This window comes from Corvus kubaryi, unplaced genomic scaffold, assembly GCF_017639235.1.
Source record: "Corvus kubaryi isolate FWS band 111438036 unplaced genomic scaffold, C.kubaryi_AGA036_p1.0 69, whole genome shotgun sequence".
Lineage (NCBI taxonomy): Eukaryota > Metazoa > Chordata > Aves > Passeriformes > Corvidae > Corvus > Corvus kubaryi.
Window position 1 is genome coordinate 8,402,929 of NW_024582057.1, and position 10,082 is coordinate 8,413,010.

Consider the following 10,082-nt stretch of genomic DNA (forward strand, 5'->3'; position numbering starts at 1 on the left):
GTTTTGGGAGTTCTGGTTTGAGAAATACTAAGTTTGTTGCTATAATGTGAACTAAAACGCACACAACTGAGTGTGCCCCTTACTTCAGATTGCTTCTAGCTTGGTCTGCATGATAGAGTTGGCAAAAACTTGTGTATGGCTCAGAGAGGTCTGTCCCATGCACTAAATGGCATTAGTCATACAACTATATGCATACTTCTTTTTTTTTCACGTTGCTGTGGGGTATCCCCGTTTTCTCCCAGACCTCCTACGCAAAAGGTACAAGCACAAACTTACTTCCCTGCAGCACCCTAACTAGTCATGCAGATCCACCACTGCTGTCACAGAGCCCTCACATTTGAAAATTACTTCCTTGCCATACATCTGTGCCGCCCAGCCCCTTCCCCTCCCCCTTTCTTCTTTGCTACCTGCAGTATTGCAAGCCCCAAGAGCAATGAGCAGAGCTGAGAAATCCCCCAAACTCAGTTATCCGTGCAGCTACTCAGCATGACTCTCACAGCACTCAACATGTGCATTGCTTCCCCCACTGGGTTTTTTGACCTTTTCTGTGGCCTATTGTCATCTAGCATCCTGTGTTCACGCTACCTCACAAGCCCAAATAGTTTGTTCTGGGATTAATTTCTGTGGTTCAGGGGCTCAACCTAACGAGCAGTGTAGCAGCAGTCAAAGCTGACAGCAAAACCCCAAGTAGAAAATTGAAAGAGAGATTAGTTCCTTTCCCTCTCCTCTCTCTGAAAACTCAAACACTGAACTAAAGGATTCTTCATACATTTTTGGATAAAGAGGCATCATAGCCTTTTTTTCCCCTTTTAATTGCTATGTTCCATAACAGAATCACTCATTACTACAGTTTTACCTTGGGGGAAGATAGCATAGCAGGATATGTTTGATTTCTTGCCCCCTCTAATGACTGCAATGATAGCACAATTGTTCCTGGAAAAGTGTGCATTAGTGTTTGTGATAGTGAATACAAAAATACGAAAAATTACTGTGGTTTAGAGCCAGGGCAGTCAGGGGAATATGTGCAAGTCTGGGAAGTAAGAACAATTCATTTCTTCCACTGATAATCTCCTTGACCAGGGGAAAGCTGCATAGACTCCTGTTTTGAACAGTCATTCACTTAAGTCAATTTATCTTGATTTTTGGATGTCTATCTTGAAACAGATGGGGTGGGAGTGCCAAAGGGCCACTCAGCCCCTGTCTCAGCATATTCCTTAGAGCACCCTTGGCAGTAGGCACTCATGAGGGCAAACTCAGATTGGGCCCCCAGAAACAAAAAGCTACTTTTGAAAGAAGGGCTTTAAGGCAAAGGTTATGAAAATCCTGGTTATCATGAATGCTTATTTCAAAAGGTAGGTTAGTGCCCAAAATGAGTGTTCCAGGAGAGTGAGGGGAAGAAGGGCGTCTCCCTTGCCGCTGCTGTTTCTCTGGGGAATCATGATCCACAAGTGATATGAAGCCTGACAGCATTCTGCCCTCTGGCTTGAGAAGGGGCCAAGGGAGATGAAGCTTGGATGCTCTCTGCTCAAGAATATCTTTGCTGTGACTGAATGTTGCTCCACAGCAGAGCTGGAAATTATAATGGTGGTTTAGAGCTGATCTTAGGAGGCCTTGCTGCCACGTAATAGGATTATCTCTTCAACTGAGGTTTTTTTAACTGTAAGAAAGGATATGAAAAAATAAACATAAATATGAGAGAAATGGGAACAAGAACATGCACTACATGTTCCTAGGCTGTGTACATGAGTAATGGAATTGAGTTTAAAAAGATAATAAGGTAATAGAAACCTCTGTGGATAACTCGTCATCTGCTTTATTAGTGATCTGACAGGATTTGAGCAGGAACATTTAGCCTGGGACTAACAGAAACTAATTTCTTCCCTTTTTTCCTACCAAAACCTTTAACCAAGACATGCTTACACCGCTCTCCTTCAAACATCTCTGTTTCATGGCTGACTTCAAACTTTTTACTTCATCTGTTGCAGTACAGGCAGATTTGGATACTATTGAATAAATACCCTGATGGTTTATGGATCACACTTGAATTTCTCTGAGCATTGCTCTAACAATATCATAGAACAAACACTGAGTTGCTTTCATAAGCTTGTAGGTGTTGGTGGTTATGCTGCAGAGGCATTTAGTCAAACCATTCTCCCCAGCAATATCTTCTGAAGCACGGTGGTGTTTTCAGGCCTGCTGGAAACAAGCCAGGCTTTTCCTGAGCCTTACATGTGCTGGGGCATGTCTTGGAGTAAGGCTGTGTGAATATATTGCCTGCAGTGTTCACTAATTTTAATGGTTTCATCCCTTGTGATGTAGTGACTAATTCCTTCGTGTGCATGCACATGGCAGGAAATGCTCCTAAAGCTCTTCTTATGATTTCTGATGAGGGCTGATACTTGACTTTCTAATGCCCATGTCTTCTCTTCATGACATTGCTTCTGGAAAGTCTTGTTCTCAAAGAAAAATTTCAGTTTCATTTTGATTGCCATATCCAGCCTCCTTGCTTGACTTGCCACCCTGGAGGAGTATAAAACCTAAAATCATTCTTTCACTATGTTAAAATGTCTCTGGAGAAGAATGACACCGTAATAGTTCTTTGTGTAGTAAATAGCATTGATTATTTGCTTTCTCACTTCCACAACACAATTGTACTTTGGAAAACTGCCTGCTTACAATTACATGCTGGGATTCATAGAAAAGATTATGAAAATTCCATGTGTTTGGAACAGATGTGGGAATACATGCTTGTCTATGCCTCCAAGATCTGTGTGAGCTAGCACCTTGCTGACAATTCTTTTGTATCCATATCATCCTACTCAGCACTCGTACTGAACAGTTGTACTGTTCACCTTCCTCTAAACCCCACTGCAGGTCTCCTCTTGGGGTGGAGAGTCTGTGTGATGAGAAGGAAATGGCAGTGGTCTAGTCAGATGTCTAGACTGCATCATTTTTTCCTGGCCCCCAGCAGAATTCACAGGTGAGGGCTGTGTAGAAGAATAGTTTTAGACTGAAAGCGTGTTACACAATATTTTAACCCCTCTGTGCTACGGGACGTGTTGTGTAAAGGGTGAGATGGCTCAGAGGCAGAAGCATCTAAAAAATGCAGAAATCATGTTGCAGTAGTGCTGCCATGTGTTAGAGATGCTGCTCAGGATGATTTCTTCTGCCTTCCCCTGGAGTTAGAAAGACATATGCAGAGCCAAGGGTTGAACTGCAGCTTGCGCAAGTTTGGGCTTTGGGTTTTAAAGATTAACTCTCTTTTTCCCAGAGCCCAGGACTGTGCAGTATCACGTGCCAAGTCATAGTAATAATACTGGTTCTTAAATGAAAAATGTGGGTGTGTGGAGAGAAATGATTGTATGTAAGTGATGTCATGCAATGTGGAAGAAGAGAAAGCAAGCCTTTGTTTCCCTCTGTACGTGATTTTCCAAAGAGAGCAATCTTATGCTGCATTCCGAGATAGTGCAGGACTAACAGGAAAACAGCTGTCAGCATGAAAACCAAGGACAAATCTTCTGTAAGATCCAGAATAAAAACTAAATAACTTGCATGAAACTAAGACTGTGAGTCTTAGTAAATCTTCCCTATTGGTAACAAATGAAATAATTATTTTGTCAACATGGCTCATCCTAACCTGGGTACAAGTCTTTACTTAATCTTAACATCTGTGGGGTACAAGGTTTAAGCACTCAGCTGAGTTACCTCAGTACGTAATGTCAGCTTTTATTGTCTGATAGCCTGTGTTTATAAAGACAACACATGCAGTCCAAGATGCCATTTCTGTTACATGCATAAATATCTTAAATTTTACAGGCGGTTTTTTAATATCAGAAGTATTTATACAGTTTAAGAGGGCCTAGATTAACATTAATTAAAATAGCTATGCAACAGTTACTGCAGAAAGTCTAAGTGCAGCTGCAATTAGAGGCACCTTCTCTATAAAAGAGAAGCCAGAAGATTTTAACTCAGTTTTTAATGAAGTTATATCTCAGTGTCTGTATTACAAAACTCCACCTTGGAAATTAAGCCATATTCAGAAAAGCTCTCACATCTTTATCTCATATTTGTAATCTGAAAGATGGAAGGATGAACTGAATTTCTAGGGATTTGAACTGCTACTGTTGCTAAATCTAACAGGAACCTAGTAACAGAACTTCAGTGGACCTACCTCCCCAGTAGCTGCCTCTGTAGGATTTGATCCATGGAGCACTGTAGTATAATATTCCTAATAAATAATATTGAGACTTAATCTCTGTCAATCAACACTTTTATGGAGGAGCTGTTATGGAGGAGTTGAGCTCAGGTCTGCTCTATAGTGTCCTTCCCATGTAACTAGCGGGGGGCAAAAAGAAGCATGCAGCAAAAAGCTTTTCAAAGTGCCCACCTTAATACTGAACCCCATGAGTGGAAATCGTGTGTAGTGAATCGATTGCATCAAACTGCAGCCTGATTCTGCAGCTTCTCAGTTTACAGTGCTGGCTTGCAAGAGCTCTTGCAGGAAGAGCTTGTGAAAAAGGAGAAGTTTTTAAAAAATCCTGTCCTTCCTTCCTTCCTTCCTGCCTTTCTGCCTTCCTGCCTTTCTCCCTCCCTCCTTCCCTTCCTCCCTCCCTCCCTCCCTCCCACTGCTGCAGAGGTATCAAAGTCCTGCTGAATACTTGGGTATTTGTTTGACTTTGTATTTGCCTTGCTGAGGGTTATGCTGGAGGCCTGTGAAGAGAATAGACTTTGAGCTCACTTGGAAAATGCAACAAAAATGGTGGAGGCTGCATGAAGGGATTAAAAAGGGACAGAGATCCTGAGGAGTCTGGCAGCCATGTAGAAGCTGGTCCCAGTGTATCAGTAGTGTGGTATCTTAGCATGTGTATTGTACAAGCTTTTGAAAAGGAAGTTGTGAGAGAAAGCAAAGGGACCACATACATAATGAAATTACATTATGAGTAACAAAAGTACCACCGAGCCTGTGGGCCTCCCTTTCTCCAGGATCTGTCTGAGCCTTCATTTCCTTGTATCTGTATTCTGTGACTGGGCATTGTTTCATTTCCATGCCTGTTTAGAAAACCCTTCTCTTTTTGGTGGCCCAGAATGTCTCACACATGAGTAGTGCCACGATGTTCTCTGTGGTGACTTACCAACATGTTGGCCAGGAGCAGCCCAGTGCCAGTACTAGCCCAAGGATGCCAAGGCTGGGTAGAGGTAGATAAAGATGGATGAACTGGGAGATGAAATGTGGTGGAGCTTAGGAAAGCCTTCAGATGCTCCTGGGGCAACAGAAGAATGGTGGAAGCAATTGCTGCTGTTTCCCTGATGGTTGCTGCCTCTCTGAGTACACCCATCCCTTCATCAGTAACCTGCCTTGCTTTCCAGGGCTTTGAACAAGACAAAATTGGCCATTTGGATATCCATCCTGAACCTTACGCATAACATCTTTCCCTTTAATTCTTCAGAAACCGAGTGAAGCTGTACAGTTCTCATTTTACTATTCTTATATTCCCTACAAGTGCTCCCTGGGCCCAGCATGGTCCTAGCAATGGGATTCTGTGTCAGCTTTTCCAGCAGGCAGCGAATTGACCACACTTGTATTGTTACTTTAATCCAAATTTCTGAGAAAACACCAAGATCCATAATTTTACCTCAAAAATCTGAACAGGTACGTCATGCTGTCTTGTATCAATTTCAGTGCCTTTTTGTTGTTCTATTGCTTTAGAAGAGCTTTGCCTGAATACAGAGGTATTTCCTGGTAACTGAGCAAATCTCAAGTTTACTGATGAGTGTAAATTCTTGCTGCCTTGAAACATGAGCCCTCTGGGTTGGAATGGCTGAGTTCTGAGAAGAGAGGAGAAAAGCTAAAAAGCTCATCTCTTAAGAAATTGATTTGGTTTGAAGGAATTCTAGAAGTGTGTGGGGAGATGGACATAGGATGAAGGCTAAACCAAAACTCCAGTAATTTATTTTGAAACCAAATTTAAAAAAGAAAAAAGGTCATAAAATCTCATTATGTCCCTTTATTTTTGTGAATTTTCTAATTGTCCTTTTAAAAAAATTAAACCGGTATGATTTCCTCTTGATCTTTCTTGAGCTCAACTTGTGACTGTTACTAGGAGGAAGTCTGCTGCTGATGTTTCACATGAAGTTATACTGTGTTGCTGAGATGTTACAATTTATACTAATTGCACTTCTGCCAATTTCTTCTGTGCTCACCATAAGAAGCTGAAATTTGACATCAAAGACGGATCAGAAATAGGATAGTGGTGTACTGATGGGCTGCCTCTGGTCGGTGGTTGTTTTGTTTTTGGGGTTTTTTTTTGGTTTGGTTTTTTTTTTACACAGATGCAGTGTGCTAAGAAATTTTTCATTGAGCTTTCTGTAACTCACTCAGTTTAATGTCAAGGGTCTGATTTGTAGGTGCTACTCTAGTCCCTTTCAGACCTGGCTGGAAAATCACTGTGATAGAGAAGCTAGGGATTTCCCCATTAAGGGAAGACCCCACTTGATGGTGAAGCAAATCTAGACCCTTAAAGACACCTCTTGTTCAGAGTCATGTGAAAAAATTTACCCTCTGGCATATTGGCTCCAGGAAAATCATTATCCCTCCCATTCTTCCTGTGCAGTTAGGGGACTGGGTATGTTACAGATGTTACAGAAGGCACCTCTTCTTGCCTTGTTGCTTCAGGTGTGTGCCAGACAAAGTTTCTTCATACCCCAATCTCCACTGAGATAGTAAGATTAAAACCAGCACATCTCCAGTCACATAAATTTGGCTTAATTTTCTGTGAACTTCTTTTCCTTTTAGTCACTACATATATGTGCATATGCCTGTATTTACATGAAAAGCGTGTACTCTCATATGTAAAAAAGTAAAGGACAGAGTATAAGGCCTGCACAAAAGCACAGAATTATCTTTTTTTTTTTCCAAAGTAGAATTTTTTGCTAAATATTTACATTTAGCAAATGCAGCAAAGATTAGGTAGCCATTTCTCCAAAATTTATATAACACATATTTCCAAAAGGTCCAAAAGCTTGATACATTGACTGCATATAAAATTAAAAATACTTGAACTGAAATCAGTGCATTTCTACTTGTTCTGTGACCTTGGACCTTTCCTGGCTGCTTGGTAGACTCCCAGATGCTTTTTACAGAGAGGGTTTTTCCTCCATCTAGAACTGTAGTTCTTCAGTTTTTTATTTGTAGGGCTTACACAGCTTCCTTTCTAAACAATTCCTTTACCTCTCTCGCATTATTAGAAAATTTAATTTCATGGAGATCACTTGGGAGACTCAATAACCACTGTTTTTTGAAATATTGCAAATATACAGTAAGGTCAATTAGTTATGTAAATGTAGGAGTTTCCTGGCAAAGTTGAAAGTAATCATGCCACACTTATGAAGTTCCATTCTTTATCAGGGATCTAATGGCTTGCCAAATATACAGGAAGATGATAAATAATATTTAATGTGGTGAATGATGGTACCCAGTCAGCTAGAGAAGAAAGTCCTGAATGAAATTGCACTTCAATTTTATTTCAAGTTAATTTAAATGGGAATCCGTAAAGAATGGTTTGAATTGACCACCACACTGACTTTTACGGCCAACATTTGCTAAAACTGATAGAAGATCCCTGACATGTTTTCAGTCCTTCACAGGGCACAAGAGCAGTGTTTTCAGCTCATTGTTCCTGAAGGGAAGCTGACTTGGAGAAAAGAGTGCTCCCATGCAGGTTCCAAACCCTGTACTTGCATTTTGGCTTGCTTGACAATTCCCATGCAGATATGAATGAGGTTCAAGGCTGTGGTATGGAATTGTTCATGAACGGTTGGTTTCACTGTGAACTGTGCTCTCAAGCAAGAGCAACATATTCTACCAACATTTTCTGGTAACCCACAGCACCCACATCCTCTGCAAGTGAGAGGCAATAGGTAACAAGGATGATAAAGGTGCTGCGCATGCTCCCTGCAACTCACAGGTCACAGTGAGGTTATTTAATGATGGAATACTCCTAAATGTTACTCGGCCCCCAATGCAGGGCAACGCCTCTTCCCTGCACCTGGACTTTTTCTTTGAAGAGCACATAAAAGGTTGTAAACAGAATTTTATGTTTGTTTTATGGTATCTGAATTACTCCACTAGCACAGTATTTGATATCACTGTACTCTGGTGAAAAATAAATTGTTCTTGCATTCGACTTGGCACAATGATGAAATAAGTTGCCCAGCACTATCCAGAGGAAGTCTATGGCAAAACAGCTTTGGATATCTTGCAAATGCCACAAATTTGAGATAATCTTCAATCATTTTGTGCTTTCCTCCAGGTTTTGAGTGGGAGGTAATAGAATGACAGCAAAATGCAATGTTGTAAAGAGAAATTTCTCAGGGACCAGTCAACAAACTGATGACAGCAAAGAAAATAGAAGTGGCCCTGCTGTGGAAGGTTTTGTTTTCATTCTGTGTGCTAGGAGGAATCTGCTTCCTGGTTAGTGTGTAGAAATTGTGTGGTGTTTCTTTAAATAGCTGTCATTATCTGGTGCATTTCCTGATCTAAAGTGATTTGAAAATCACTGTGGCCCTGCTACAACAAGTAAATGAACTGGTGTTTGTATCAATAGCAAATAGTTTGTGTGAACCCTAGAGTGCCAATGGAATTTCTTTAGAAGATGTTTGGCTTGGGCATGAAGGAAAGGCATATAGATTAGCTCAAAGGTTTTGGAAAATGTAAGCTGCTTGGTTACCCCCATCTGTATCTGGTAGTTGGTCATTCCCTTCTGTATTTCAGGACCACAAGAGACTGAATGTTCAATGATACCTAAAGTGAGGCTAATTTTGGTTGGAAAAGACTGTGACTTGCTTTTCCAGCAGGCTTTTTTTCCTGATGGTAGTTTCTGGGACTTTCCCTTCCTGGAAAGCTGTTCTCTGTGGCTTGCATCTCATCATAAGCTTTCTCTCCAGTGCCCATCTGGCACTCTCAGGAGCTAAGCCAGCTTTCTGCCTTGTCTCACTACTCCCACTCAGAAAAGTTTTCAGAGCGGAGTAGAGTTGCGCATACAACTGCAAGGGGCTCCCTTTTCTTGACCTAGCACAGCACTGTAGAGATTTCCCACTCTTTTTGTGTGGGCACAAATGCTTTGTAGTCTGGTTGACAGGTCCAGTGTGGCCACTTAGGGGAGAAGGTTGCTGTTTCTTCTGGTTTTGTATTTGAGTTCAAGTGGCAAAAAAACCCTGGCAGACTCTTCACTTGCCACATAGCTACTGGTTTCCCAGAGTAAGAGACACATCATGGCTGGTGAAAGAAAGGTTCACCTGTCTGAAGTCTGAAAATAAATCCTTGTTCGTTGGTGACAACTGGCAGATGCCTTCTGGAGGGCATCAGGAATGGGGAAGCAGGGGTCTCTGGGAATTTGTCCTTAGACAGGGTGACTCGTAGAGGGGGAACAAAGCAGCAGATGGTGGAGAAGAAGAGTCAAATCTGTTGAGGAGTTTTGGCATGGGGGCATTAGACCAGAGGCAGCTGCTGGTTTCACCCGTAACTGTGCTACACGTGGCAAAGTTATTTGAAAATATAATGTAAGCATTTTTGAATAAAACTATGCAGCATTTACTCTTGCTATGGCATTTAGTACTCAAACTTGCTGCCTAGCAGTTTGATATGAGTTATGTACTAAAGATTGGTGTGGCAACAGTAAGCTTAGGCTTCATGTCAGGCTAACCAAAAGGTGCATTCTGATGGCTCTTGCAGAGCTTGACTTGGGTCTTTCACTGAGGTAAACTAAGGCATGGCCATTTGGCATGATCACCACCTGGATCTGGGGTGTTTTTTCACTGAGGCTTTTTGGTGTGTTCAAATCCACAATGGAGTTAGACTCTAGGAGAGGGATTACAAACACATTACAGTTGAAAAGGCTTGACATGAACACCTGCACATTGATCTTGCTGCACTACCTAGTTAAAGAGTCATATTTCTTTGCCATGGGCCTAAATATTCCATTATATTGTTTGTTCACTGCTTACTTCATCAATCTGAAGAGAAGGAGAGCATAATATGAACCCAAATTTCTCTAGGCAAGACTGGTGTGGGTACAGTCATGTTC